The sequence below is a fragment of the Sciurus carolinensis genome, chromosome 12 (assembly GCF_902686445.1).
Source record: "Sciurus carolinensis chromosome 12, mSciCar1.2, whole genome shotgun sequence".
Taxonomy (NCBI): Eukaryota; Metazoa; Chordata; class Mammalia; order Rodentia; family Sciuridae; genus Sciurus; species Sciurus carolinensis.
Genome location: NC_062224.1, coordinates 16,418,571 through 16,445,182, shown reverse-complemented (window position 1 = coordinate 16,445,182; position 26,612 = coordinate 16,418,571).

Here is a 26,612-nt window from a genome sequence, read left to right as displayed (position 1 = left end):
TTTTGTAGCTACCACCTTCAAATTCCTTTGACAACCTGAGAATGTCTTGCAGCTGAACGTAATATTAATTACATTTCAAAGCAAACCTTTATTCATTTGGGGGCAATCTGTGAAACAGAAATCTGTGACTGAAGCTGCTGCCAAGCCAATTACTGCAAAATAACTCAAATATGTCTCGACAGATTGCATTTTTCCTATTGTTAGATTGTTTATTCTGTAGATCAAAAGGCTATATTCATTTTAATTAAAATGAACTAACTCGCATAGCTAAATATATCTTCCATTCCTTGGGACTGTATGTGGGTTTATGTATAGACAGGGTGTGCTAATGAAAATCTCTGGGTTTATTTTATTTTATTTTTTTAGCTGTGTAATTTGTTTTTCTAGCTGTTTCTAGGCTTCTTTATGTCAAGGCATCCTTCATATGAACAAACTGGAGTAGAATAACTCATCAAGAAGACCAAAGTGCAAAGAAATTATTCAGGGCTTGAAGGAATCCTCCCTGCACTCACATCCCATTGTGTCACATGCAGAAGATCCTGGTGAATGGTAACAGGTTCCCTTGGAATAAGCACTTGACATTGAGATGCTTATCTGAACAGTTCAGATTTCTGAGCTACGAAATACAAGGCTGGAAATCTTTCTATTATTTTTTTCCTGAAGTTCTTGAATTACTGTTACATGAAGTTTATAAATGCCTCTTTCTTTTCAAGATAAAATAACATCAATCAATACAAACAGTAAATTTTAACCATTGTGAGATCTTCTAGATATATCTACCTAACCATCCTCCACCTACCTATCTTTAAAGCATTTAGTATACTGTCATTTCATTTTTGCCATTCTAAAAGTGAAAAAAACGATTTTATATTCCTAAATATCATCATTTTCTTTTTTTGCCAAAGGTATATTTAGTTTCAAACATGTTTTGCATTCAAAGTCCAGTCTGTAAGACTAAATTACTATATGCCAAAAGACCCCTCTTTTTTCTCTTATATCTACCAAATGATTATTTTATTTTTAATTTAAGGGTTTTGATAATTTTAATGTTTTTATTAGGGTATTATAGTTATTTATTATACTGAGGTTCATTTTAACTTAATCATACATGCATGGGATATAATTTTCTCTACTTCAGTCCTCAGAATTTCCTGTTTCTCTCCCCTCCTCTTTCACCCTATTTTCTACTTTAGTGGTTTTCCTTCTACTTATTTATAGTTTTTTTTTAATTGGTGCTGTATAGATGTACATAAAGGTGAGGTTCACTCGGAATATATTCATAGCATAATTTGGTCATTTTCATCTCATCATTTTTCTTTTTTCCCACCCTTCCTCTCTCCCCCTCAAAGCCCCTCCCCTACTCCTTCCATCTCCCTTCTATTTTCATAAGCTTCTCCCCTTCATGACCACCTCTTTTCCCTTGTTTTGGTCTAGCTTCCCCAGATGAGAGAAAACATTTGACCCTCGACTTTCTGAGTCTGTTTTTTTTTTTTTTTTCCCTTTTAGCATGATGTTTTCCAGTTCCATCCATTTACCAGGAAATGCCATAATTTTATTCTTCTTGATGACTGAGTAATACTCCACTATGTACATTTATCACATTTTCTTTATCCCTTCATCTGTTGACAGGCATTTGGACTGGTTCCATAACTTGGCTAATGTGACTCGCACTGTTATAAACACCAACGCACATGTATCACTGTAGTATGCTGATTTTAGGTCTTCTAGATAAATACCAACAAGTGAGATAACTGGGCCGTAGGTTGGTTCCATTCCTAGTTTTTTGAGGAATCCCCATACTTCTTTCCAAAGTCACTGAACTAACTTGCAGTCCCACCAACAGTATGAAAAAAATTTCTGCACAGTTTACTTCAGCAGGAAAAATGTAATCTCAGTGATATACATTCTGAGACGCTCCAGCTTTCAACAAGGGTGACGCCAGCCAGGAGAAGAATCTTGGTGCTCAAGTGAATAACCCAACTGAGCAACAGAAACACGCGCTCAGTGCAGTCTCCTCACCCCACGCACTGGTTGGAACCCTGACTCATTGACAGTTTCCCCTGTGAGCAGACTGGGTGCAAAGAGGAGAGACCCTTAAACATACATTGGCCTGGTTCTTAGTACTGTGGACCAATGCATCCCTGAGTCCCTGTGTGGGTGAATTTTACCACTTCTGTGCCTGCCTGATACACTGCCTTCTCTATGCTGTAGACTGAGGTAGGGTTATTTTCAATAGAGCATGAGTGATCTACTCTATCATTCTGCTTTGGGCTTCTTCCCACTCCTATCACATTTGAGACTCGGGAAGCTTGTGAATTTTTGTGAAGGATGGTGTGATGTGAATCACTCAGGAACAGCAACAATTCATGTGTCTTTTTCTCCCTGACTTCTCTTATACTGAGCTGTCTTAGACAGAATGCCATAAGAAAATGCCACAGACAGGGCAGTTGAAATAACAGGTATTTACTTTTCACAATTCTAAAGGCCAGCAGTTAAGATCAAGGTGCACAGCAATTTGGTTTCTGGTGAGGATTCTCTTCCTGGCTTTCAAACATCTTTTTTCTGTATTCTCTTATTTCAGAAAGAAAGGTCAGGTCTGTTTCTCTTATATTAAGGCACTAACCCCATTCTGGGAGACCCAACCATATGACTTCATCTAGACCTAATTAATGTCTCCAAATCCCCATAACCAAATATCATCATTTTGGGGTGATGATGGATTCAGCCTATGAATTATGAGAAGACAAAAACCCTCAATTCATTACAAGGACTACTTTTGTCCTGCTTCCTTCTGCTCCCTTTGTAGAGCTATCCTAAAAGAATTTGCACATTCTAGCTTTTACACAAGTCAGATTTACCTTCTGAATCTGAACCCCACTCTCTCTCTCTCTCATCCTGGGGAGTTGGAGTTTCTTTGAATAAGAAGCAAATCATTTGGAAATTTTAAATCTCTCATGATAATTTAAGTCACTTGGGCCACAGTCATCCAGCAGCCCTTTTTTATGTTTCTGGTGGCCAACAGATTGCAAGCAATAGGCAGTAATGCACAAGAGGATTCTAAGAACAATTCATTTACCTGGCAAAATACAAGTTGTAAGTACTAGCTTACTTGGAAAAAGGACAATGTACTAAATAAAACAACCTCTATACTACATGTCTTACTAAAGAATATGATGTATGTTTAGCTACTTAGAGCTTCTCCCTTTGAAATGTGTATCACTCTTCAATAATCAACTGAACTCAGAATCCTGGGGAAGAATACAACAAATTGGAGAGATCACAAATAATATATCTTGCATTTAGAAATACTGAGGAATGACTAACATAAAACAGTGTTATTTGTATACGTTGGTGGGAGGCAACCTTGAACTTGAAATACTTGAATTTCTTTTCAAAAGATAACCATCACACGGAGGATAGTTAAGGAACAGCTTTCTGCTTCTGCACCTGTTGGACCCACCTCAGTTTCAGAGCCAAGCCTCAGTTTTCCCAGGCTGTTCTTAGCACATGGTGGGACTTGGAAGGAACGCAAGAGTTAGTCATGTTGAACGCTGCTCATGGCCAACCATGACTCTGGCCATGTATTCAGGCTCTTGCTATGAGCCTGGCTAATTTTCAGGTCTATGCTGTAATCCAAGGCTCTTCTTGTCTCACGTGATTTAGGCTTCTCTCTCTCTGATCTGACATCTGTGAGATGTCAGGTCAGGTTTGAAATTTGAAGGCTTTCTCTTGCCTACCCCTGCTTTTCCCCCCTTTTATTCTTTACAGATGTTTACCCCAAAGAATTTCTCATACTGCTAATCCCATCTTGGTAAATGTCTCCCGGAGGACCAGAATCAACATAGTGAATAGTTACATATTACACCCCATATAAATTCATGCACGTATCTGTGTATTGAAATGCATACCTATTTACATATATTTATGTATATGTACGTGCATGTGGACATACATGTACACATACACACATGAACACACATTAACTTACCCCAGCAGCCTTGGAGTTACATTTCAAAAGTTGAACATCGGACCTTCTCACACCAATATGATGAGAGTACACTAAAGACAAATAGTGTTTTGTCAGTATCTTGGTAAATATTTTTACCAATTAGGCCAAAAAGAAAGTGCTTATGTGTTGGATGGTGCATGATGGCATTTATTAATGGGCTTATTGCTTATATTTTAAAAACTGAGGGCTGTGGATGTGACTCAGGGGCAGAGTTCTGTCCTAGCACTCATGAGGTCCTGTGTTTAGCTCAAAACAAACAAAGAAAAAAGTCAAAGACAAAACTAAATGCCAAACTGTGGTTTATGTGACCAATGTATCCAATCTATTCCATTATATTAAAGTATCCTTTTCAGGGTCTAGTTGGTAGGATTTCCTAGAATTACTTTTTTTTTTCAATTTTTAACTGGCATTTGTGCATGTTATGTGGATCCAGCTTCTATGAATAATCTTTTGTAAGGATGTTACCAAGGACTAAACCTGACCTCGAAAAATAATGGCTATTTATCTGCACTCAAATAGAAGTTTGCATTTATCAAATTACTCTGAGAATCTTTCAATACATTTTCCTTGAGCATTGATGAATTTGAGGCTAGTTGTAGCATTTATTATAAATTTTATCTGATGACATGTTGATGACCATCAACCTTTTGATTAAAAATACATGATTTTGAAACTGTGTCAAAAACTTTCCAAACAAAACCAAGATATTTAGTCTTGAGTGGGACATTGAAGGAACGTCTTTAGGTATAATTCCATACAATATTTATTTCTGCATTTTGGGGTACAGTTCTATTTGTACCTAATTTAAAACATTTCTACAACTTAAGGGTGATAAGAAGCTCAACTTTGCTAATACATTTATTTAACAGGACATTTTAAAGAAATGTAATAAATTAATTTTTAATATATATTTTAGTTATATTTTGTGTAAAATACATTTAACTTGTACATTTTATACAAATATACATATCATATTTTATATAAATGCAATGAATTAATACCACATCCTATATTCTTTTTCTTCAAAATTTCAAATTTACCTTCTTTAACTTGTTACATGAAAGTCCAGCTGGGTTTACAGGACTAAAAACATTTTCATAGCTTGATTTTGTGATGCAAGAGTATATTAGGCAGAAGTCCTTTAAAAATCTTAATTTCCCTAGATTTTCTTCCAGCAATCTTGATTCAACATGCATGACTTGAACTTCAGAAATTCTATTAGCCTTAATCAGAAAAACGTCACCCATTGTTGATTAGAAATACATATTTTGAACAGTGTATTTTTTATAAAGAGGAAGAAATATGGATTTTATATCATTTCATATCTTTAAATATCAAAAGAGCTAAAAGGACAGATATTCTTTCAATGCCTATTGGACATAAGTTAAATGCTTTAATAAAGTATCGATAGTAAATTGGTTACCACTAGGTCTTTTACTGATGCTTCTATGAGAAAAATACATTGCATGCTTTTTGCTTCTTCCTCTTGTATTTTATTGAAAATGAAGTTATATTTGCACATTAGTAGAAGATAGATTATTTGACATTAGATATGTCTACATAGAAAGATATGTAAGATGGAGAATAATATAATGGATAATATGCCTTCCTCTGATGTCTCCTCATTTCCTCCCGGACCCCAACATCCTCTTCACTTGCTCTAAGAGAGCACAATTTGGGTTGGTTGTATGAGGGGATAAGATGAGCTGGTGTATGGTTATCATAAGACATTCAAATTTTTTAAAAGAGAAAAAAAAATGACATTTTAAAAGTTGATAAAATTCTGAAACTCTCATCCTGGACTTAACAGTTCCTCAAAAATCAAAATGCAAAGACTGTCTAAATGAAACACAGAGAAATTATTTTCCCTAAATTTCTTACTTTTTTGAAGTATTGATGCAGAATATGGGAGTAAGCCAATCATGGGATAAATATTTGAAAGATTTTGGAGAAAATGATCTCACCAGTTGCCTTATCTAATTTTGGAGCTTATATCCTGTGTAACTGAATATACTTAGGAAAAGGCTGCCAGCCAGAAATCTTTTCTGAAAGTCTGGATTAGAAGGCAAAAAAGAAGCTAAAATCAGTGTTTGAACAAATGGAACTGGGAATCTAATAGCATGGGCTTAAATTCAGGAAATGATTGTTTCATTCTATTAGTCATTAGAATCTTTCAAACACCTATGGTGGTTTGGAAAATTATCTCAGGATGATCTGGGAGGCCAAATCAAAGTTAAAGTATCCTTGATCTCAGCCTGTGCTTTAACACTCAAATAAACAAAGTCCTTTATCAGATATTGTTTAAATGCTGTTGTGGACTGAATTTGTGTGCAATTTCTCCCTGTCCTATGCTGAAGACATGTTAGTATTTGGGATGGGGTTTTTAGCAGGTCATTGGTATTAGGTGAGGTCATGAGGGATGTCCCTGTATGATGGAGTTAGTGCCCTTATGAGAAGACACATTAGAAAGCTTGTTCTCTCCCTCCTTCTAATACATAGCAAGGAAAGACTATGGAATAACACAGCAAGCAGGATGAAGATTTGCAAGCTGGGAAGAGAGGTCTCAGCAGGATCCCAATCAAATGAGAACTTAATGTTGTACTTACAAGCTTCCAGAAATGTGAGAAATTTTTTGTTGTTATTTAAGCTACTCAGTTTATATTATTTTATTAATGTAGCCTCAGCTCACTAATATAAATGCTTTTCCTAGCTTTGGTTCACCAGTGGCTATTTTTTTTCTATTATTTAAAACAAAGAAGAAAATCATATAAGTTCCAGTCATATTCATAATAAGTCTTACTGAAATGGAACCTAAAATAACCAATTCAATTTTGGGAGCTTGAGAGAACTAAGATTTAGGAAATTCTCTAAGGGATAGGGAATATTAATAAAAGATCAGAAAGGGCAACTATATGTGTTCTGTCTACAAGCTAACCTTCCCTAATCTGAAATTTTGAAATCCAAAATGCTTCAAAACCTGAAACTTTTTGAGAATCTTTATTATAAAATCCAAAAATCTCCCAAATCTAGAACCCTCCCAGTCTCATGCATTTCAGAGAAAGGACACTGTTTTAGTCAACTTTTTTGCTACTACGCTCAACAGATCAGACCAGAAGAATTTTTAGAAGAGGAAAAGTTTACTTGGGGCCCAGGGAAGGCTGACTCCATTGCTCAGGGTTCGAAGTGAGGCAGAACATCATGGCAGAAGGGTGTGGCTGAGGAAAGCAGCTCAGGACATGGCACCAGAAACAGAAAAACTAAACTTGGCTCCCCAGGGACAAAATATATACTCCAAAGGCTCACCCCAAACAACCCACCTCCTCCAGCCACATCTTACCCACCTACATTACCACCCAGTTACTCCCTATTATAAGATTCAGGCACTGATTAGATTAAGACTCTCACAACTCAGTCATTTCACCTCTTAAGTTTTCTTGCATTTTCTCACACTTGAGGTTTTGGGGACGCCTAATAACTAAACCATAGCAGACACTTTACTTATATTACATTCTTAATTGGCTTATTAAGAAAGCATGCAGGTTTTGGAAGAAACTCGCATGGAGATTTAGGTGGGGAATTTCTCTGCCATCCCAAGCATTGTCAAGGAGTAAAGGATATCTTGCCACATCTCCTTTGTATTTGTCAGCTTTGCATCACTACAATAAAATACCGGAGGCAGCCAATTTATAAAGAGAAATGCTTACATAACTCACAGTTCTGTAGATTCAAATTCTGTACGGCATTATCACAGGATCAGAGAAGGTCTCCCCTTGACTTGCAATACCACATAGTGAACCGCAGAGGTACATATTGGGAGCAAACCATTACATCTCAAACCAGGTGCAGAGAGCACAGGAAGGGTCCTATGATCTTTTTCCAGGGCATACCCTCAGTAACCTAAACTGTTATCTTAAGGTCCCACCTCCTAAAGGTGCACAGCCCTTCCTGATAGTGCCACCCCAGGAACCAAGACTTAATATATGGACCTTTGGGGGACTCTAAAGTTCTAAAGCCATACCATATCTCAGGGTTACTTCCTGGAAGATCTCTTGGCTCTAACAGTATGTCTGGAGCTGAATTTTTGCCCTCAAGTCAGCTTCACTAGTTGCTCCTCTTCTGTCTCCTACTTAAGAAGCAATATCCTGTTGAGTTATACCCTTGCCAGTATATTAAAGGTCAAGCTATTTAAAACACTTCAAATAAAAGAGAGTCAATATAATCAAGACTGGCTGAAGAAGGCGGGGATTGCTTTTTTACCTAATGAGTAGACCTGGGGTAAGGGTAGTTTGAGACACAACTGGATTCCCAGCTCAAGAAAGGCATTCAGGACTCAATTTCTGTTCCCTGTGTTCATTTCAAGCCCAGGTTCCGTGTTCCTGTGAAATGGAAGCAGTGGTCCTTAATTTCACTTCTCAGGTTCAAATCTAGACAGAGATATTACTTGCCACCACTTTGGAGAGTTCAGCAAAAATCATCAGGATGATTTATGACCTCTGAAGAGGTAGTTCCCAGTTCTGCCCTCAGCACCATGGCCTGGGGGATCTGAGACTCTCAGTGATCACGTTTGAGTGACATGCTTTCCTCAGCTTCACTGCAGTTATATTGACTGAAAGGAGGGACTTCAATGATGAAAACCAGCTTTAGAAAATCTGAGCAAGTGGATGGTTGTTGAATCTTGAACAAATATTTCCCACAAACCAATGTTTGTAACCGCCCACCACATATTTCTTACTATGTATTCCATGAAGTACCTTCATCTTTATACAATGCATCTACCTCCTTCACAAAGAAGACACTGTGACCAATTCTAAGTTTAGGATCTTCAGTAGTGTGAAGTATTTTTTTTCCCCTTAAGTACTGAAGAAGCCCCTGAAGAAGTCCATAAAGGTAGAGGGGTAGGAGGAACACAGTAACTCCTCTGCCTGACGGGGGCTGGGGGTCTTGCTCCTGCATGCTTCTGGACACACTGAGAAAACACTGAGCCTGGGGGAATGACTTAGGTCCTCCCAAGCTTTGCTCAGACACTGCCTCTAAGGGGTCAGGGCTTTGGTGCATTATCCTTCTCTCTTACAGTTGAGGTAAAAATGTGCCTGTGAGATATGTTGACACACAATGGAAGAACTGGAAATTAGCTTGGTGGCCATAGAGGACTCAACTGTTAGGAGAGACAACCAAATCTGTGATACAGGAAGACTCTTGAGAGCATTCACCAAGAACATTATAGAGGGCTGGGGATATAGCTCAGTTGGTAGAGTGCTTGCTTTACAAGCACAAGGCTCTGGGTTCAAATCCCTAGCACCACAAAAATAAAATAAAATAAAAAAAAGAACCTTACAGGGAGTAATAAAGAAGAGGCAGAACTGGGAGAGAAATGGGCCAAGTAGATATTTACCCAGGTATTTTGCCATCTCTGAGAAATATTTGAAGTAAGAAATCTTAAATATCAACTCAAAAATTGATGATCAGATAAAGAACTAAAGAATATATTCTGAGAAATTTAACAACAAAACACTGTCTTCTATTGGGTAAAAACCCATGAAAACGTAAAAGATGTACATCTGTGAGTTTTGGTAAAAGTTTTGGATTACAGGGATGAAAAATTATATATCTAGAAATTAAATAAATATAAATTCAAATTATTTAAACACTAAAAAGAGATTGTCCTTTCTAAAAGAGGCAAAAGTATAAATCAAGCTACCTCAGCTTCTCGAAAACACAAAATATGAAGATAAGGCAAAGCAGATTCACTTTTATAAAGAGAAAATTGATAGAGATCTAAGAAGTTTATTATGCTCATGCATCATTTATATTTAAAAATAACTGAAAGTAGTAAAATGAGAGTAATAATTATTACAATATAAAGAAACTATTATACAAATGGAGCTCAATGTTCATTAGTTCCTGTCCCCAAAATTTGTATATATTGACACATTTAATTCTTGCAACAAACCTATCAGATACCATTTTTATTCGAATTTAACAAATGAGTCCAGTTTCAAGAAAAATTAATTCCTGAAGGTCATGCAAAGAATGCATAACAGAACTGTGTTTGATTCCAGACTTTCTGATTCCAGAATTAAACTATTATTAAAATAGTTTTTAAGTACTCGTATTGAAAAATATCACAAACACACTCCATCCAAATGAGAACTAAATACAGTAAATTTTGGAAATATAAAGGAATTCCCTCTCTGGCTTTTCCATTGACCCATGGAAGTTGAGGCTCAGGGATATTCTAAGTATTATAAAACATGAAGAGGGAAAGTTCTGGAAAGAATTACAATATCTTTGGGAATAGAAATTTTTGATTATCTCCCTCTATTAATTTTCCATATTTCTTAATGTTCGTTAATTAATCATGATTCCTTTCACAATGGCAAGAACACATTGTATCCTAACTTTTACAACATGGCAGTTTGTTGACTTCTTTTTATGTGCCTTACTCTTATTTGTGTGATTTGTCTTGTCCTGTTGTCTTTTTAATTGGAATCACAGGATAAATTAGAAGGATTACCTGTAAGCTTGTACCAGTCAGTGAGTGAACCCTTGTCTTAGTTTCTCTGATGTCAAAGAAATGTATCATATTTCCTGTGTGGATCAGGTATTAGGGGAATAAGAAACCCAGAATTTGTGTGGGACAACAAAGATTTTTTTATTTGTGTCTTTGATATATTATTTGTTTGCTTATTTTATTTTGATTTGTTTTAGATATTTTTAAAGGAGGTAACAATCTTCATGAAGGTTAAAATGCAGACTTTTGACTGATTCTATCCCCCCTCTTCAGAAAATAAAGACTGATCTAAAATGAACCTACTGATATAATCCTATATTGATGGAAACTAATACTCATTTTAACTACAAAAAAATTCAAAAAATTGCCACAAAATAACATCAGAGCAAAACATGTAGCCTGGACCATGTTGATGGGAGGCCTTATCATTAGCCTTGAAACACGTCTATAGAGATTAGGGTCAGACCTGATAATGTCCTGGAATAAGCTATTATAAGGTTTCAACATGGTCAAATGCCATTCAAAGACCTATACTAGGTGAAAGGTCATTTCTAGGAAACCTACTGTTATCTACATGTACTGAATGATGGAGAAGGATAATGAATGGGGAATTCACATGGTGTATAGGATTGTGCTGGTAGTTGGAGAATCCTTCTTAAAGAATTACTATCTAGAGTGCCCAATTTACTAATTTTATGTGGAATAGTACAGAAATCAGAAAATTTATCAGATAATGAGAGGTCTAAGTTTGAAATCTCACATTCAATTATTCATGGATAATTCCTATCTCATCTTAAAATCTGTTAATTTCTTTGCTTGAAGTAATGTTCTTCACTGTTCCCTTTTGGAAAGCCTAGTTCAGCTAGAGTAGGACAGTAATGAACATCTTTTCTGATGAGGTTGTTTCCCCCTTGAAATCTAAAACATGATAATAATGCACGTATGTGTTGGCATTTCCCTGTAAATAAATTTTCTTGTATTCCATTATCAAATTCTGGAAAACAGGGAGAAATTAACACTCTCTCTAAGTTCTACAAATAGATTTATGGAAATTAATTTTTAAATAATATATAGGGACAATATGAGATTTTGAGATATTATGCACAATATAAAATATTCTAAAAGCAGATACAGCAAAAACTGACAAATGTTTTTTCAAAATGAACAAAAGCCTCATCATAGTGGGACATTTCAACATCCTTTGCATAATTATGATTATATATACATAGATGCATATATATGTATATAAATCCACTATGAATTATGACACATTACACAACAAAGGCATGTTACGCAAAAGCATAAACAAAAAGTCAGTTCACTAACACAAAACCATCCTGGTAATTAAAAAGCTTACTAATTTCAAGGTGTACAATGTTAATTAGAGACAGGAACATGTTGTAAAAAGAGCAAAAGAAAATTTCCAGCAAATCCTATCAAACTAGCATTATACTCTATAGGGTTTAGCTCAACACTTTCTATGGTGAATGTGGACAAAAAAAAATTATGTGAGTTTAATAAGTGAGAACAGACTACAGTGACCAGGAAACTAACTTTAAAGCAACTCAATTTAAGGGGGAGACATGGTGGGTAGAAATCATCCTCCCATGGAGGCATGTGTGATTTGGAGAAAATATTTTCAGCAGCAGGTGGAAGATTAGCTGCAATATGTAATTAGAACTGATATAAAATGTATGTATTTTTACATTACAGAGCTGGTAGGAAGTAGTGAAAATCTCCAAGGTCCAAAGTGCAAACAAAACAACAGCATGAGAAAGAAGAGTAAATGACCAAAATGATAGTGAAATACCATCAAGGCTGCACAATATGCTGTTTACAAAGATGCAACTAGAAGTTAAGAAAATGTGAAGAGTAAAGGTAAAAGAATGAACAACAAACAACCAAAAAGCCTAGAGTGATACCAAGCAAAAGCACGTTTGTTACTATGAAACAAGTAAGGTACATTTAAAAACAAAATCCTCATACATTGCTGGTGGGGTTGCAAATTAGTGCAGTTGCTCTGGAAAGCAGTGTGGAGATTCCTCAGAAAACTTGGAACGGAACCACCATTTGACCCAGCTTTCCCACTCCTTGGCCTATAACCTAAAGGACTTAAAGTCAGCATACTACAGAGATACAGCCACATCAATGTTGATAGATGCTCAATTCACAATAGCTAGATTGTGGAACCAACCTAGATGCCCTTCAATTGATGAATGGATAAAGAAACTGTGGTATATATACACAATGGAATATTACTCAGCCATAAAGAAGAATAAAATTATGGCATTTGTAGATAAATGAATGTAGTTGGAGAATATCATGCTAACTGAGATATGCCAATCCCCAAACACCAAAGGCCAAATGATCTGTCTGATAAGCGGATGATGATACATAATGTGGGGTGGGAGGGAGGCAAGAATGGAGGAAGGATGAATTGTAGAGAGGAAAAAGAGGGTGGGGAGGGGATGGGGGAAGATAAAATGACAGAATGAGATAAATATCATTACTCTATGTACATATATGTTTATACAAATGATGCGACTACTTCCTGTACAACCAGAGAAACAACAGTTGTACCCCATTTGTGTACAATGAATCAAAATAAATAAATAAAATTAAAAATAACCAAAAACTAAAAAAAAAAACCTAAAAAAAAAAAATCCTTCATTAGAGACTAAAGCTCAGGCTATTTTAACTATTTTAATTTTCATGCACCTAAAATACTCTAGAAACAGATATAACAAAATACCATACAAGTTTACAAGAAACATTCAAAATCATCATCACAGTAGAAAATTTCAATATTCTTTGGGATTATTTTGGTTAGCTAAAATGAACAGAGAAATATGAAGCTAAAGATTTAATTCAACACCATAACTAACATGCCTGACCTCATGCATATGTTAAAATCTTAATCTGAATTGTTCATGTTCTTCTCAAACATAAGTGGATTTTAAAAGAAATGACCATTTATATGACCCTAGAGAAAGTCAATTAATTTCAAAAGAACAGGTACTTACATACAATGACCATATGACAAGTAATCTAGAATATCAAAAGTAAAATTTAAATTATACAGTTGAGAAATCTACAATACATAAATGAGCAGCTTATATCAGAACAAATTACCATATAAATTTTAAAATATTTTCAACTTTATAATAAAAATAATTAAGATTAAATTTACATGAAAAAATCAAGGAAATTTTCCAAGGAGAATTAGGGTTGTAACTCTGTAAAGTGGAGAAAAATGGAGGTTAAATATAAATTAACTGTGCAGATAGTATTTTAACAGAATGAAAACCAAAACATTGGAAGGAAAGAGGAAATAAAGAACACTAATTAAAGAATAGAAAACAAAGACACAGGAGCATCGATCAACAGAGTAAACAGTGTTTTCTAAAACCTAATATGATGGATAAACCTCTATGGACCTTGAAAAAGAAAAAATAATACAAACTTAAGGTAACAGTAATAGGAATGTAAAAGGAGAACACAAGACCCATGCAGCAGACACTGCAAAGACATTGAAGGCCTTTCCAGATGCCTGATAAAGGATCTTTAGGGAATAATAACTAACTTTCTTGCAACAAAAATGCCTGACCGGAATAGAGGATACTGTTAACCAGTGTTTATGGTAGACTTGGATAGGAGTCTCAGCTGTTTCTTGCTAACGAATTGAGGTCACGGGGCAGAGATCAGAGTCCTACATTTAGGAGGGAAGAACTACATAAAGCCCTTCTCTGAGTACACTTTTCTGCCTTAGCGTACTACCTAGAATTGTAGTCTTTATACCAGGACACTGGTCCATCTCAGGGGCACCCAAAAAATAGTTCTACTTGGTAAACACCAAATACTGAAGGAATCAGTGGCTAAGCCTGTTTCAGAGGTCCAGTCCGTAGCACAGAAATCCCTTCTCTGTATGCGGGTTTAAAAACATTCCACAGATTATATTCTTATAATTATTTCAGTAATGTAAATATTCTCAGTTTTTGTCCTGGAAGAAGAAATATAAAGCCTTTTTGGAGAAGTTAATATTATTGAACATCTCTAGTTATATTAAAAATTAATTAAAATATTACATACCCACATAACATTTGTGTTCAATTGTACAGAAGTGCTGTTTAGCTATTGTGTTTTCCTTCGGCTTTGTTGAGACTTGTTGGGAGAAATCCTAGTTCTTGGTTGGCAGCAGTGAATGTCTCAAGTGTGTAAGGAAAACTTGGGAGGAGGAGCGTTCCACTTCGGCTACCTAGGAAAGTAAACAACTGCTCCAAGTTGACCCAGTGTTACCAAGAGAACCCATATAGGAGCCTGGTGGTCTGATCCCCTGTGGCACATTGTGATTGGGCAAGAAACCTATAAAATGTATAGCTGCTCCTACAATAAACAAGTTTGCAGGCTTCTCGCCGCTCACCACAAACATGCTTCCATCCCACTCCCGGAGTCTGGGTCTTCACTCCGCACCCTTACCCCATGAATGGGCTAGCCTGGCACAGTAGACTAACTACAGAGACTCACTGTGTACAGTCATGTAACAGGTACAGCAGAGATGATAAAGATATTGAAGATGCTTTCAGGTTTTTCAGTGGAATGTTAGGTAATACGGACTAACTGTCCTACCATTGTTAGGAAAACAACTTTGAAAGTAATATTTAAAATACTACAAATAACTTTTTATTAATAAGATTCTTTAAAATTACTCTGGATAAGAACACTGTCAGTTACGTTGCATTTACCTTCTGCTCTGTAGCTCATCTTTTTTACTTCTTTAATGTTGTCAGTTGGTAAGTAGGTAGTCTTCCTTTACGTAGTTTAATTTCTAGATATTTTTATGACTACCACATTTTGGGTGGAAACATTTTCCTAGAGCTTGTACAGACATTTGCTCTAAATTTTGTTATTTTACCTTCACATCGAACTCTCAAAATCCATTTGTATTGAATTTTTAAATGGTGTTATAATAGGAATTAAGGCCTATTTCCCTCCATGTTGATACTGAATTGAACAGCCTTATTTTTAAAGAGTTGCTTAGCAGCATCCACTTTATCAACAATTAAATGATCATATATGCTTAGATCTGCTTCTGCATTTTTACCTTATTTCATAGCTGTCATGAGATTGGCATCTTGTCACAAAGGCCATATGCTAAAGGTTAGGTCACCAATCTAAGGTGCTACCTGTGGAGGTGGTAGAACCTTTAGGGTGCAGGGACTACTGGAAGGAGGTTCAGTTATTGGGAGCACATGCCTCAAGATGATATTGGGACCTTTGCACTTTCTTCTTTGATTTGCTTCCCAAACACCATAAGGTGTACTGTCTCACCACAGACCCAAAGACAGGCAACCACAGCCTACAGAGCCAAGCAACCATGGTTGGAAACCTCTGTAACTGTACACCAAAATTAATCCTTCTTCTTTTAACTTGAGTATCTTAGGTGTTTTGTCACATGGAAATCTAACATGATAGACATATTTAAATAATTTTCAAATGCCATGTTGCCTTAATTGGTCTAGCCATATGATGAATTTTGACATTGATTTATGTCTTTCTTACATTATACTTCAGTTCCACAACTCCCTTAAACATTGTTGGCTTTCTGTATTTTTTTGGAATCATTTCACAGATATACACATGTACATATACATCAATGCACACATTTGGGTTTTGACTAGAATCACATTCAAAATAATTGAGTTGGAAAAAAATGATACAGTTTTCATCATTAAATCATTAAATACTTTACTATAAAAACCTGGTACATTTATGTTAGTTTTAGGTCTCTGATATCTCTCAATAATGTCCATTGCTATAATGAGGATTTCTATATATTTTGTTGTATTTATCCTTCTTACTTGATTTTTTTCAGCCGCAATTGTGAATATCTTAACTTTTCATATTTGACTTTTTCTGAAATATGAAATGCACATGATTTATAGTTTATATTTGTATTCAGAAAAACTGTTATAGTAACTTATTTTTAATAAGTTTTAGTATCAATTATTTTTTCATCTTATAATCATATCAGTGTACAAGCATGAGTATTTTAACATCATACTTTTACTCTAGAACTTTGGTATTTCTTTCTTGACTTACTGCAGTGGCTAAGGTAATCAATAAATGTTGAAAGAAAGAAGCAATTAGAGAACCTCTCAGTAAGTTGCTCTTTAAGGTATTTTTTACAACTCTACCTGGTTAAGAAATTTATTTTTAATTGTAACTGATATTGAATTTTATGAAGTGCTTTTTTAACGACTGACATGATTGAATTATTTTTTTCTTTTTAAATATGGGAATGTAAAGAATTATGTTAATTGAGTTTAAGATGTTCATAAAAGTTTCATTTCTTAGATAAATCTGGTTCCTGATTATATATTTATATATTCTTGCTTTTGTTCAGTAATATTTTGTTTAGGATATTTAAATCTACTTTCAATATTGGGACTGGTCTATACATTCTAGCTCTCATCTTTATCCTGTTTCATAGCATAGTTACCCTCTTCCATTCTCTTGAGTTATAATTTTGGTGAGTTTTTCTTTAAGTATTCACTGATTGTGATGGTTCATTTCAGAGGTCAACTTGATTGGAGTAAGGGATACTCTCCTTCTCAGAACTAAAGCAGACACTGAGCCTATCTCTTTTCTGAAGAGAAGCCTGGTGAAATGACTTCCATTAGAATGACTGGGCGGCCCCAGATTTGTCTGTGAGAGCATTTCTGGAGATTATGTCAGAACTCCCTGCTGGTGAACTGAGGGAGCAGATCTGCCTTCAAAATAAGCAGGCACCATGGGATCAGCTGGAGGCCCAGATGGAACTAGAGGGAGAAGAATACATTCACTCTTTCTTCTGGAATAGGGACATCTACTTCTCCTGCCATTGGATATTAAACATCAGCCTTTGCAGCTCTTGGACTCCAGTGGCTCATATCACTTTCCATTCCCAGCCTGGAACTCTCAGGACTTTGCCTTGAACTGAGACTTACAGGGTATCCTTCCCTCTCTGGACTTAAACTGAGCCATACTTCCAGTATCCCAAGGTCTCCACCCTGAAGACTCTCTGCCATCGAAATTCTCAACCTCCATAATCACAAGCCAAGTCCTGTAATACATCCCCTCTCTTTTATCTATCCTTTCTATCTGTTCAGTTTCTCCAGTGAACTCAGCCTAAACACTGAACATTTCTTTCATGAAAAGTTCTAAAGATCAAATTTGTTTAGTATTTATAACGGTGTCTATTTTTATCACTTCTTTTGCTAGTTTGAATGAGTAATATTTTAGGAGTTAATTTGATTAAATTCAAGTTTATTAGTACAAGTAGTTCACATATCCACATAAAATTGTCTTGAGTTTTTTCTATGATCTAGCTGATGACCTTTTTTACTTTCCTTTTTAAAGCAATTTCTTGCTTTTCACATTAGTTTTTGGAAGAATTACTAATTTTGTCAGATTTCTCTGTAAAACAACTTAAACTTTGCTACTCTTTATTTTGGGCATGCTTTACATTCTATTCATTTCTGAATTATCTACCTTTTTAGCAATTGGTTTTAATTTTTATTCATTCACCTATTTTTGTTGTTGTTTCAGAGATTGAACTCAGAGTATGTACTTCACCACTGAACTGCACTTCCACTCATCTATAACTACTTAATTTTTGAATTCAAATTTTCATTTTGAATCCAATTTTCTTATTTTTTTGAATATTTAATTTCAGGATTCCTTCTTTCTTAATATATACATTTAAGGCTATACATTTCCCTCATAGCAAAGCTTTAGTTGCACATAGAAACTTTAAGTAAATTTTTTATCATTCTCTTAGAAATATGATTCTTTCTTGAACCATGGATAACTTACAAGTTTAATTTGGTTTTTGAACTTCCAAATGTATGGAGTTTTTAAGGTGATCTTTTTGTGATGAAATTTTAACTTAGGCTACAGTTAGAGAACACTTTTTGAACATTTTTCATCATTTTAAATTTGCTGTGATTTTCTTTGTGACCCAGCATATGGTAAATTTACTTAAAAAGTGTTTTATGTAGACTTGAATAGATATATGTGCATGCATACTCAATATTCCAAAAACGCATGGCTATTACTGCTTTATATAGCCAACATTTGCTTTGATTTACATGCACACATGCATTTTGTTGTTGCTTTCTCTTTCTTCTTCTGTCTCTGAACTCTCTGGTATCACTTCTTCCTCTTGGAAGAACACACTTCAGAATTGGCTTTAGTATGGGTTTGCTGGTGGAAATTTCTTTCAGTTTTGCTTTGCCTAAATATGTCTTTCTTTTATCCTAATTTGTTTCTGGATATCTTTTTTCATGATAATGACTTATTATCTGGAAGTTGTTTTTGGTTTTTTGAAAGAAAGTTATTGCTATGCTGATCTTCCCATCTTCATCTTTTCATTAGAGAAAATACTTTCCAGTGTTTGTGTAGCTCTTTGATGGAAATATCTTCATATTTTTGGCTACTCTTGTCTAGTCCTCAGTAGTTTAAACATTCATATGTAGAATTTTTAAATCCTGCTTGCTGTACATAAGCATTTCTCAAGTCTGTGTCCTCACATTTTGGCCAGTTTGGGAAAAGTTAAAAACATAACTTCTTCCTATGTTGTTTCTACTTCACTCTCTTCCTTTGAGAATTCTAATTACGTAATTGTTGGATATTCTCTGCCTTTCTTTCTCAGATTCCTCTTCATTTTCTTTCCTGAAGTTTCTCTTAGGAGACTCTAACTTTAGATATTTTATTCCATTCACTAATTCTGTATTTAGTTGTTTCTGAGTGGTATTAAGTCTAACTCTTAACCTCTCAATTTTGGCTACTTTGTTCTCTCAGCTTTCATTTCTTTCAATGGAAATTCTTTGTCAAAAGTTTTAATCCTGCCCAGCGTGATGGTGCATGCCTGTAATCCCAGCAGCTCCAGAGGCTGAGGCAGGAGGATCTCGAGTTCAAAACCAGCCTCAGCAATAGTGAGGCACTAAGCAACTCAGTGAAACCCTGTCTAAATAAAGTACAAAATAGGGCTAGTGATGTGACTCAGTGGTCGAGGCCCCTGAGTTCAATCCCTGGTACGTCCCACCAAAAAATTTTAATCCTGTGCTTTATTTCCTTGAATATACACTATACATTATTCTCTCAAAGTATAATCTTCGTGAAACCATTCTCATTGCCTGGTTTTTGTTCTTTTTCAGTCATAATGTATCTTTTCATGTATATTCTTAGTTTTCATCGGTGCTAGACATAGAATATGAGTAACTGAGGAAATATTTGGTCCCATGATGATAAATTTCTCTGTAGAGAAATACATAATATATTAATAGTTCTGTCAGGCATGTGGGGACATTAGATATCCTTTAACAACTTAAGTCAATTTGAGAGATGAAAATTATTCAAAGGCATCAGGTTCTCTTGAGGGCTCCTCTATTTCTGGATCATTTTTATTCCTGTTACACAGCCTTTTGTAACCCCAGTCTGATCTCTACAGCTCCCAGACACAACTTCCTGTCTCCTATTTCTGCTGGCTGTGGTACATCTGTTCCAGTTGCTACAGCAGGGATTTCTTCAACCAATAGTCATACAATTTTGGGATTTGGTCTTGATCACATAAATCTCCAAACTTATTCTCTTGCCTTCCCTGAAACATGTGCTACCCAATATCATAGTTTTGTGGTTTTTTTTGCCTCCTTATATTCACCAGGGCTGTCTCTTATAACTTGCAACTACCTTTTCTTAATGTTGAAACATCTTTCATTTCTAGAATACTTTCTTTAGTGCTGGTCTACAGATATGTTTCTAGAACTTGATTTGTTCAAATTTTATTTAGACAATTTTATTTATGAGTTAAATTATATATTTTTGTAACTCTTTGTGAGAATTTAAGAATATGGAAATTTTGAAAAATTAGTTTGGATGATAATGTATTTCTGGTAACTACAAAATTAAAAATTCATTTCAAAACACAATCATCCCTCAGTTTGCACTGGGGATTGATTCCAAGACTCCCTGCATTGGTAGCAAATTCCACAAATGCACTAGTCCTTTGTGCAAATGGCACAGTACTTGTATTTAACCTACACACATCAAACTTTAAATCTTCTCTGGATAACTGGTAATACCTAATGCAGTGCAAAAGTTATGTAGATAGTTGTTATAGTGTATAGTTTAGGGAATAATGGCAATAGACTTAAAATAGATTATGTAGGTGGGGCTGGGGCTATAGCTCAGTTGATAGAGTGCTTATTTTGCAAGTACAAGGCCCTGGGTTCAATCCCCAGCAAAAAAAAAAAAAAAAAAAAAAATTATATAGTTGTTCAATATATATACACAGGGTGGATTATTTTTTTTCTCCAAAATATTCTTTGATCTGAGGTCAGGGGAATCCACAGATATGAAACCCATGAACACAGAAGACTGAACTTAACTATAATATACTGGCATTTTTCTTTCCAAATTATTCCAGAAAATTCTCACATTCCTCCATGTGTACTTTATGGTCACTCTGGCTCATTTACCACTCGGGATTCTGACTGGAACTGTTAATTTGTGTAGAATTGGCATTTTAATTACTTGTTCTTTCTTCCAGTCAGTGGATATTTTTCTCTAACCACTCACACATTTTTCACTTCTTAATAAAGCTTGGTGATTATCTTCATATTAGGCCCTGTACCTTTGTTCTCTTTTATTTATTCTGATTTTTTGGTTTTTAGGTTATTCAGCTAAGGTCTCTGTTTCTTTTTCCATTTCAAAGAGTTCTTGCTAATATAGAAAGTCTATACACTTGGCATATTTGTTATGCATGCAGGGGCTTTATCAAAATCCCTTAGTAATTCTAAAAGGTAGTTGCTTGTTAGTTCTTGGTTATGTATCTTGTGTTTCCTGTGTCTTTCCTTTTTCATTATTAATTTGAACACAGTCAAGTATCTGCAATTTTACATGGTATTTTGGACATATTTAGAGTCATTCATTGTCATATTTAAGTAGGCTTCCTATTTTAAAAAACAAACAAGTATATAAAAAACAAATGTGGCTAAGTTGAAAAACATCTTTTAAGTATTTTGAAATGGCAATATCTTTACCCTTTTCATATTTTATATAGTAGTTTCATAAACTATAATACATTAAAAACATAACTTGAAACAAGAAAGATGTTGAAATATCTTTCAATTCTGGATATCTTGATTATGGTATATAGATGGTGTATAGATTTATTGAATGTCATTGATTAAAATTATAGTTAGAAATTTTATTCTGTTTATAAGTGAAATTATGTATTTTTGTATATATTTAACATAACTAGAATTTAGACATCTGAAAAAAATTAAAAATGAGTTTGGAAGTTTCAAAATTTTGTGTCTTCCACCTACTTAAAACACATAGATATATTTGTTATTTAATGTTGTTCTTTTCATTACATTTTCAAGAAAATCTTTTGAGTTCTATTATAATTAATTTGTCAATTTTTTTTGATACATCTTGGATGAATTAAGCAAATTTTTTACAGAAAATTTTGCAAATTTCTTTTAGATTTTTTAACTTATTGCCTTAAAACTCCAGCCAACATTTTTTCCAAGTACTTTTAATGCTTTTGGTGTCTGCAATAACATATCTACTTACATTTGTAAGGCTGTTTATTTGGTTATTGGCCTTTATGAGCCTTGTCAAGTTTTTCTATTTTTTTAAAAGAGCTTTTATTTTTTTACAACTTTTTCTTTGTCTCTATTCTATCAGATAGTAATTCACTCATTTTCTTTCTTCTTTTGTTTATCTTTATACAACAGTGTTCTCCTTTAACCTATATAATTCATTATCGGTCTCTTCTTTTACTTAAAAACTTTAAACTCTGAAGTTTTTAAAAACTTTTTAAACTTTACAAAAGAGAAATATAAAATTCCTTTTCAGACAGCTTTATTTCTATATCATATAATTTGCTAGGGCTTCAGTTTTTGATGTTTAGGTTTTTATTTTCACTATGGTTCAAGAAGTACTTCGGAAGCAAAGTCAATAGTGGCTTTGGGGCCATGCCAAAGCTACAAAGGTTAATATAACTTCCATCTTTGTTCTGGCAAGTCAACTCACCAAGAATTGTCCATGTTAAATTTTCCCCTCCAGTTTGGCTTCTGGGTCTCAGGTCTCCTTGGTGAACAGGAGTGGGACCAGGGCTAGGATGTGAGAGTGACAATGGACTTCTTGTCACTGGCTCAGAGACAGAGGTACTGGCAGGCTCCTGCTGTCTCTTTGTTCTCTAACAGGCTTCCCAGACAACAGAAGGCTGCTGCTTCTGTCTTCAGAGCCTTCCAGGATTAAGACCTTGCTTGTTCCTGGGTCTGACATTAGGTTTCTTCCCTTCTCAAAATGATTCTGGTATGGAGTTGGAGGGGGAAAATGGCAACTTAAAAGGTATGCAGTAAGCTATCCTCAGTAATATAGGTCTTTCTCTTGGATTAGCTTTTGAAGTTGCTAATCATCAGCCCTTCCTCTCCTGCTGCCTGAAGTGAAGGATCTGTCTTGCCCTGCTAAAATTATCTCTCAACTAGAGTGTCTCTGGCTTGTATCACCTTAAAACTAATCTGTTCTCCATCCTCTCAAAGTTATCCTTGAAAACACCAAGTCAGTCTACAAACTTTCTTGGACACTATTTTCAGGCTTTTTCGCTGCTTATAGAATCACGGTGAAGTCTGAAATCCTCAAGAGGGCATACAAGTCCCTCTCACACAGGGTAGACTATCATAAGAACATTCTCTTGAAACTCCCCCTTCACTTTTTCTTTCAGTATGCCTTTACCACTTGGTCTTGCTGATGTACTCATAGCTCACTGCTAAAATCTCCAAATTAGTTGGCCTTTTTTGGATCATCATTTCAGATTTTACTTAATCATTTAGAGCCATTGAACATTTTGAGTAATAATTTATTTCTGCATCTTTTTTTTTAAACTAACCTGGGTGATCTTTCAAGTCAAAACATGTCAAAGACCAGGTCTGATCTTTAAGACAGAAAGAATATAAAAACTTAAATGAATACATTTCATTTTGAATAAGTTGATTCTATATTATCCATGCTGTTACACAGTTTCTCTATCTTATATTTACTCAATTGCTTTGGATAAATGGAAGAATTATAGGGGTATAGGTACCCTAAAGAACAGGCTAGAGTGTAAAATAGGTGGAACACTGGGATTCTTCAGTGAAATGATCTTTCTAATTAAAATCAGTCTGCAAGAAACCCATCATCAACAATAATCAGAAGCAATAATCAGTCACTTTACATGTAACTATAAGGTAAGTCTGTGTCTGCCACAAAAACTGGGCTTGGTGAGAAGCTTGACTACTAATCAAAAAAATCAGGCACTTATTTCCATATTGCTCCTGTTGGGAAAAAGATAAACGTGAAAGCCCAGCATCTGTGCCTTGGAGTTGCCAAGCACATCCACTGAGTGACCATTCTCTTGGCTTAAATAATAAAACATATTGAAAGGGGGTGCAGGAGTCCACCAGCTCCTGCATGGCCAGCAGGATGAGGGCTGTGGGCCAAGCAGGCATCACCCTGCACGGTACCAGCCAATTGGTCATGTAACTGCACTTTGCCAACCAAAAGGCAACATTGTGTTTGGAATCCTGCAAATTTCATGCTTCTCTACTGCACATTACAAACTGTAGTAAAGGTGAAAATATCAAATTTCTCTTGTTATCAGTTTTCTTGTTAAGAAACAATTCATGACTTTGTAAGTCAACAGCCTGAACATAATGAAACAGATAGAACAAGCCACTGTGATTGGCTTTAGTACAGGGAAAGGAAATGGCAAAGAATCTGTCACTGATTGATGGATTACTAGGAAGAAAGGGGAAAGATGATCTCATGACTTCTTGTAAGTAAAATTCATTACTTTTATTGACTGGGAGGAGAGAAAGTCATCTTTTCCACAGAAGAATAATTGCACTTTGCGGAATATTTAAGTAACCAGGATCAGGTAACATAGAGAACGGAAGTCAAAAGGCTTATCTTCAATTGGAATTACTTCGTTTATCTTGTTTCACTCAGAGATCATTAAGGCCAAAGAGGAATGGGGTGGGGTGGAAGATGAGGTGACAAGAAGTACATCGGGGACCTGCACCAAAGGAACAATCCATCAGAGTCGAGTAATTTTGTTTTCTCTGTAATCACAACTGAATTATTAGATCAGAAATGAAATTGAGAAGTGATTTAGAGAAACTTTTGTATATTACCCAAAGAGAAAATGTAGAATCCAAACACATTGAAAAAAATCATTATTTTTCAGATGGTTTGGATGATGGTGCACGTGATTTATGGCTTGTTATTCATTCCCTCAGGGTACGGTTTCTGAAGTGTGGCCCTGAAAACACCAGCTCACAGTTTGCTAATATACATCATGCATAAAGAAAGGATCATTTGCACACATGGGTTTTTAAATTTTTTTTCCCAAAGTACACAGAGTTATTAATGTGATAGATAAAATTATTCTCAATGTTGAAAAGTTGAAAACCTTCTCTCTAAGATCCAGAAAAAGACAATGCCCACTCTTAATACTTCTTTTCAACATAGTATTGAAAATTCTTTCCAGAGCAATAAAACAGGAGAAGAATATAAAAGGCCACTAATTGGGAAAGGAAGAAGTTTAATTGTCACAGTTTGGCAATAACATGAAGTCATATGTAACTCTAAATAGTACACCAAAAAACTACTATAACTAATAAAATAATACAATAAAGTTGCAGGGTATAAAATCAGCATACAAAAATCAGTAGTATTTCTCTGTACTAAGAATGAAGTAAATACTAACAAGGAACTAAGCAAAATAAACATTTACAATAGCTACAAAGAAAGCAAAAACAAAAGAAAAATATCTTAGGTATAAATTTACCAAGGAGGTGAACAATCTGTACACTGAAAACTATAAAACATTAATGGCAATTGAAGAGGATATAAACTAATGGAAAGATGCCCACGGTCAATGAATGGACATTGTTGTAATGGCCACCCTACCAAAACAATTTACAGATTTAGTACAATCTCTATCAACAGTCTAACATCACATTTCATGGAAATAGAAAAAATGTCTTAATAGTCATATAGGAACTAAACAGGTGGCCAAATAGCCAAGGCAACCATGAGGCAAAAGAACAAAGTGAGAGGTATCATACCACCTGATAGCAAATTATATCACAAAGCTATAACAAAACAACACAGCAACGGCATGAAAGTAGACATCAATGGAGCAGAACCCAGAGCCCAGAAATGAACCCATTCACGTAGAGTCAACTGCTTTTTGACAAAGGAGACAAGAAATCTCAATGGGTAAAGGAAAGTCTTTCCAATAAAGAGTAGGAAAAACTCGATATCTGTATGCAGGATGAAAAAAATTGAAAATGACTTAAAAGTTTAAATATAAGTCACAAAACTCCAAAACTTCTAAAAGAAAACGGAGAAAAACGACATGACGTTGTTCAGATTTAATATGTAAACATTTCAAAGAGGATCAAGAAAGTAGAATTTCCCAATATTTTTAGGTCAGTAATTTTTTTCAGTGAGGTTCTTTCAGGACTAAACCTTCATGAAACAAATTTAGGAAATGTAATACTAACAATGTTTGTGAGTCCTTGTTTCTGAATCATTGTCACCAACTTCATTATGAATTTTCTTTTTTCTTAATACTGGCAACAAAATCAGGACTTCACATGTGCTAGGCAATTGCTCCATCTCTGAGCTCCATCCCCATCCCCCTTTCTTCTTTTAATTCTGTTTTGAGACAGAGCCTCACTAAATTGTCCATTCTGGCCTAGAACTTGCAAATCTCCTGCCTCAACCTCCAGAGTCACTGGGATTACAAATGTGGCCCTGGTACCTGTCTTCATTACATGTTTTCTATTGTTTTGTAAGGGTGGCTTTGTTTCTCAAGAGTAGCCATGTCTTGCAAAGAGATTAGAAAGCTAATTTTATATCTTTCTGGCTAATGGTTTCGTGAAATTTAAGAAAATAAATTTATATTTTAAAGAATCAGTTTTCTTTTATGTCTTTTCCAACCTGTCTTCTCATTTGGGTAAAATTTTAAAAGGGAAATACTGCTCCCTATTT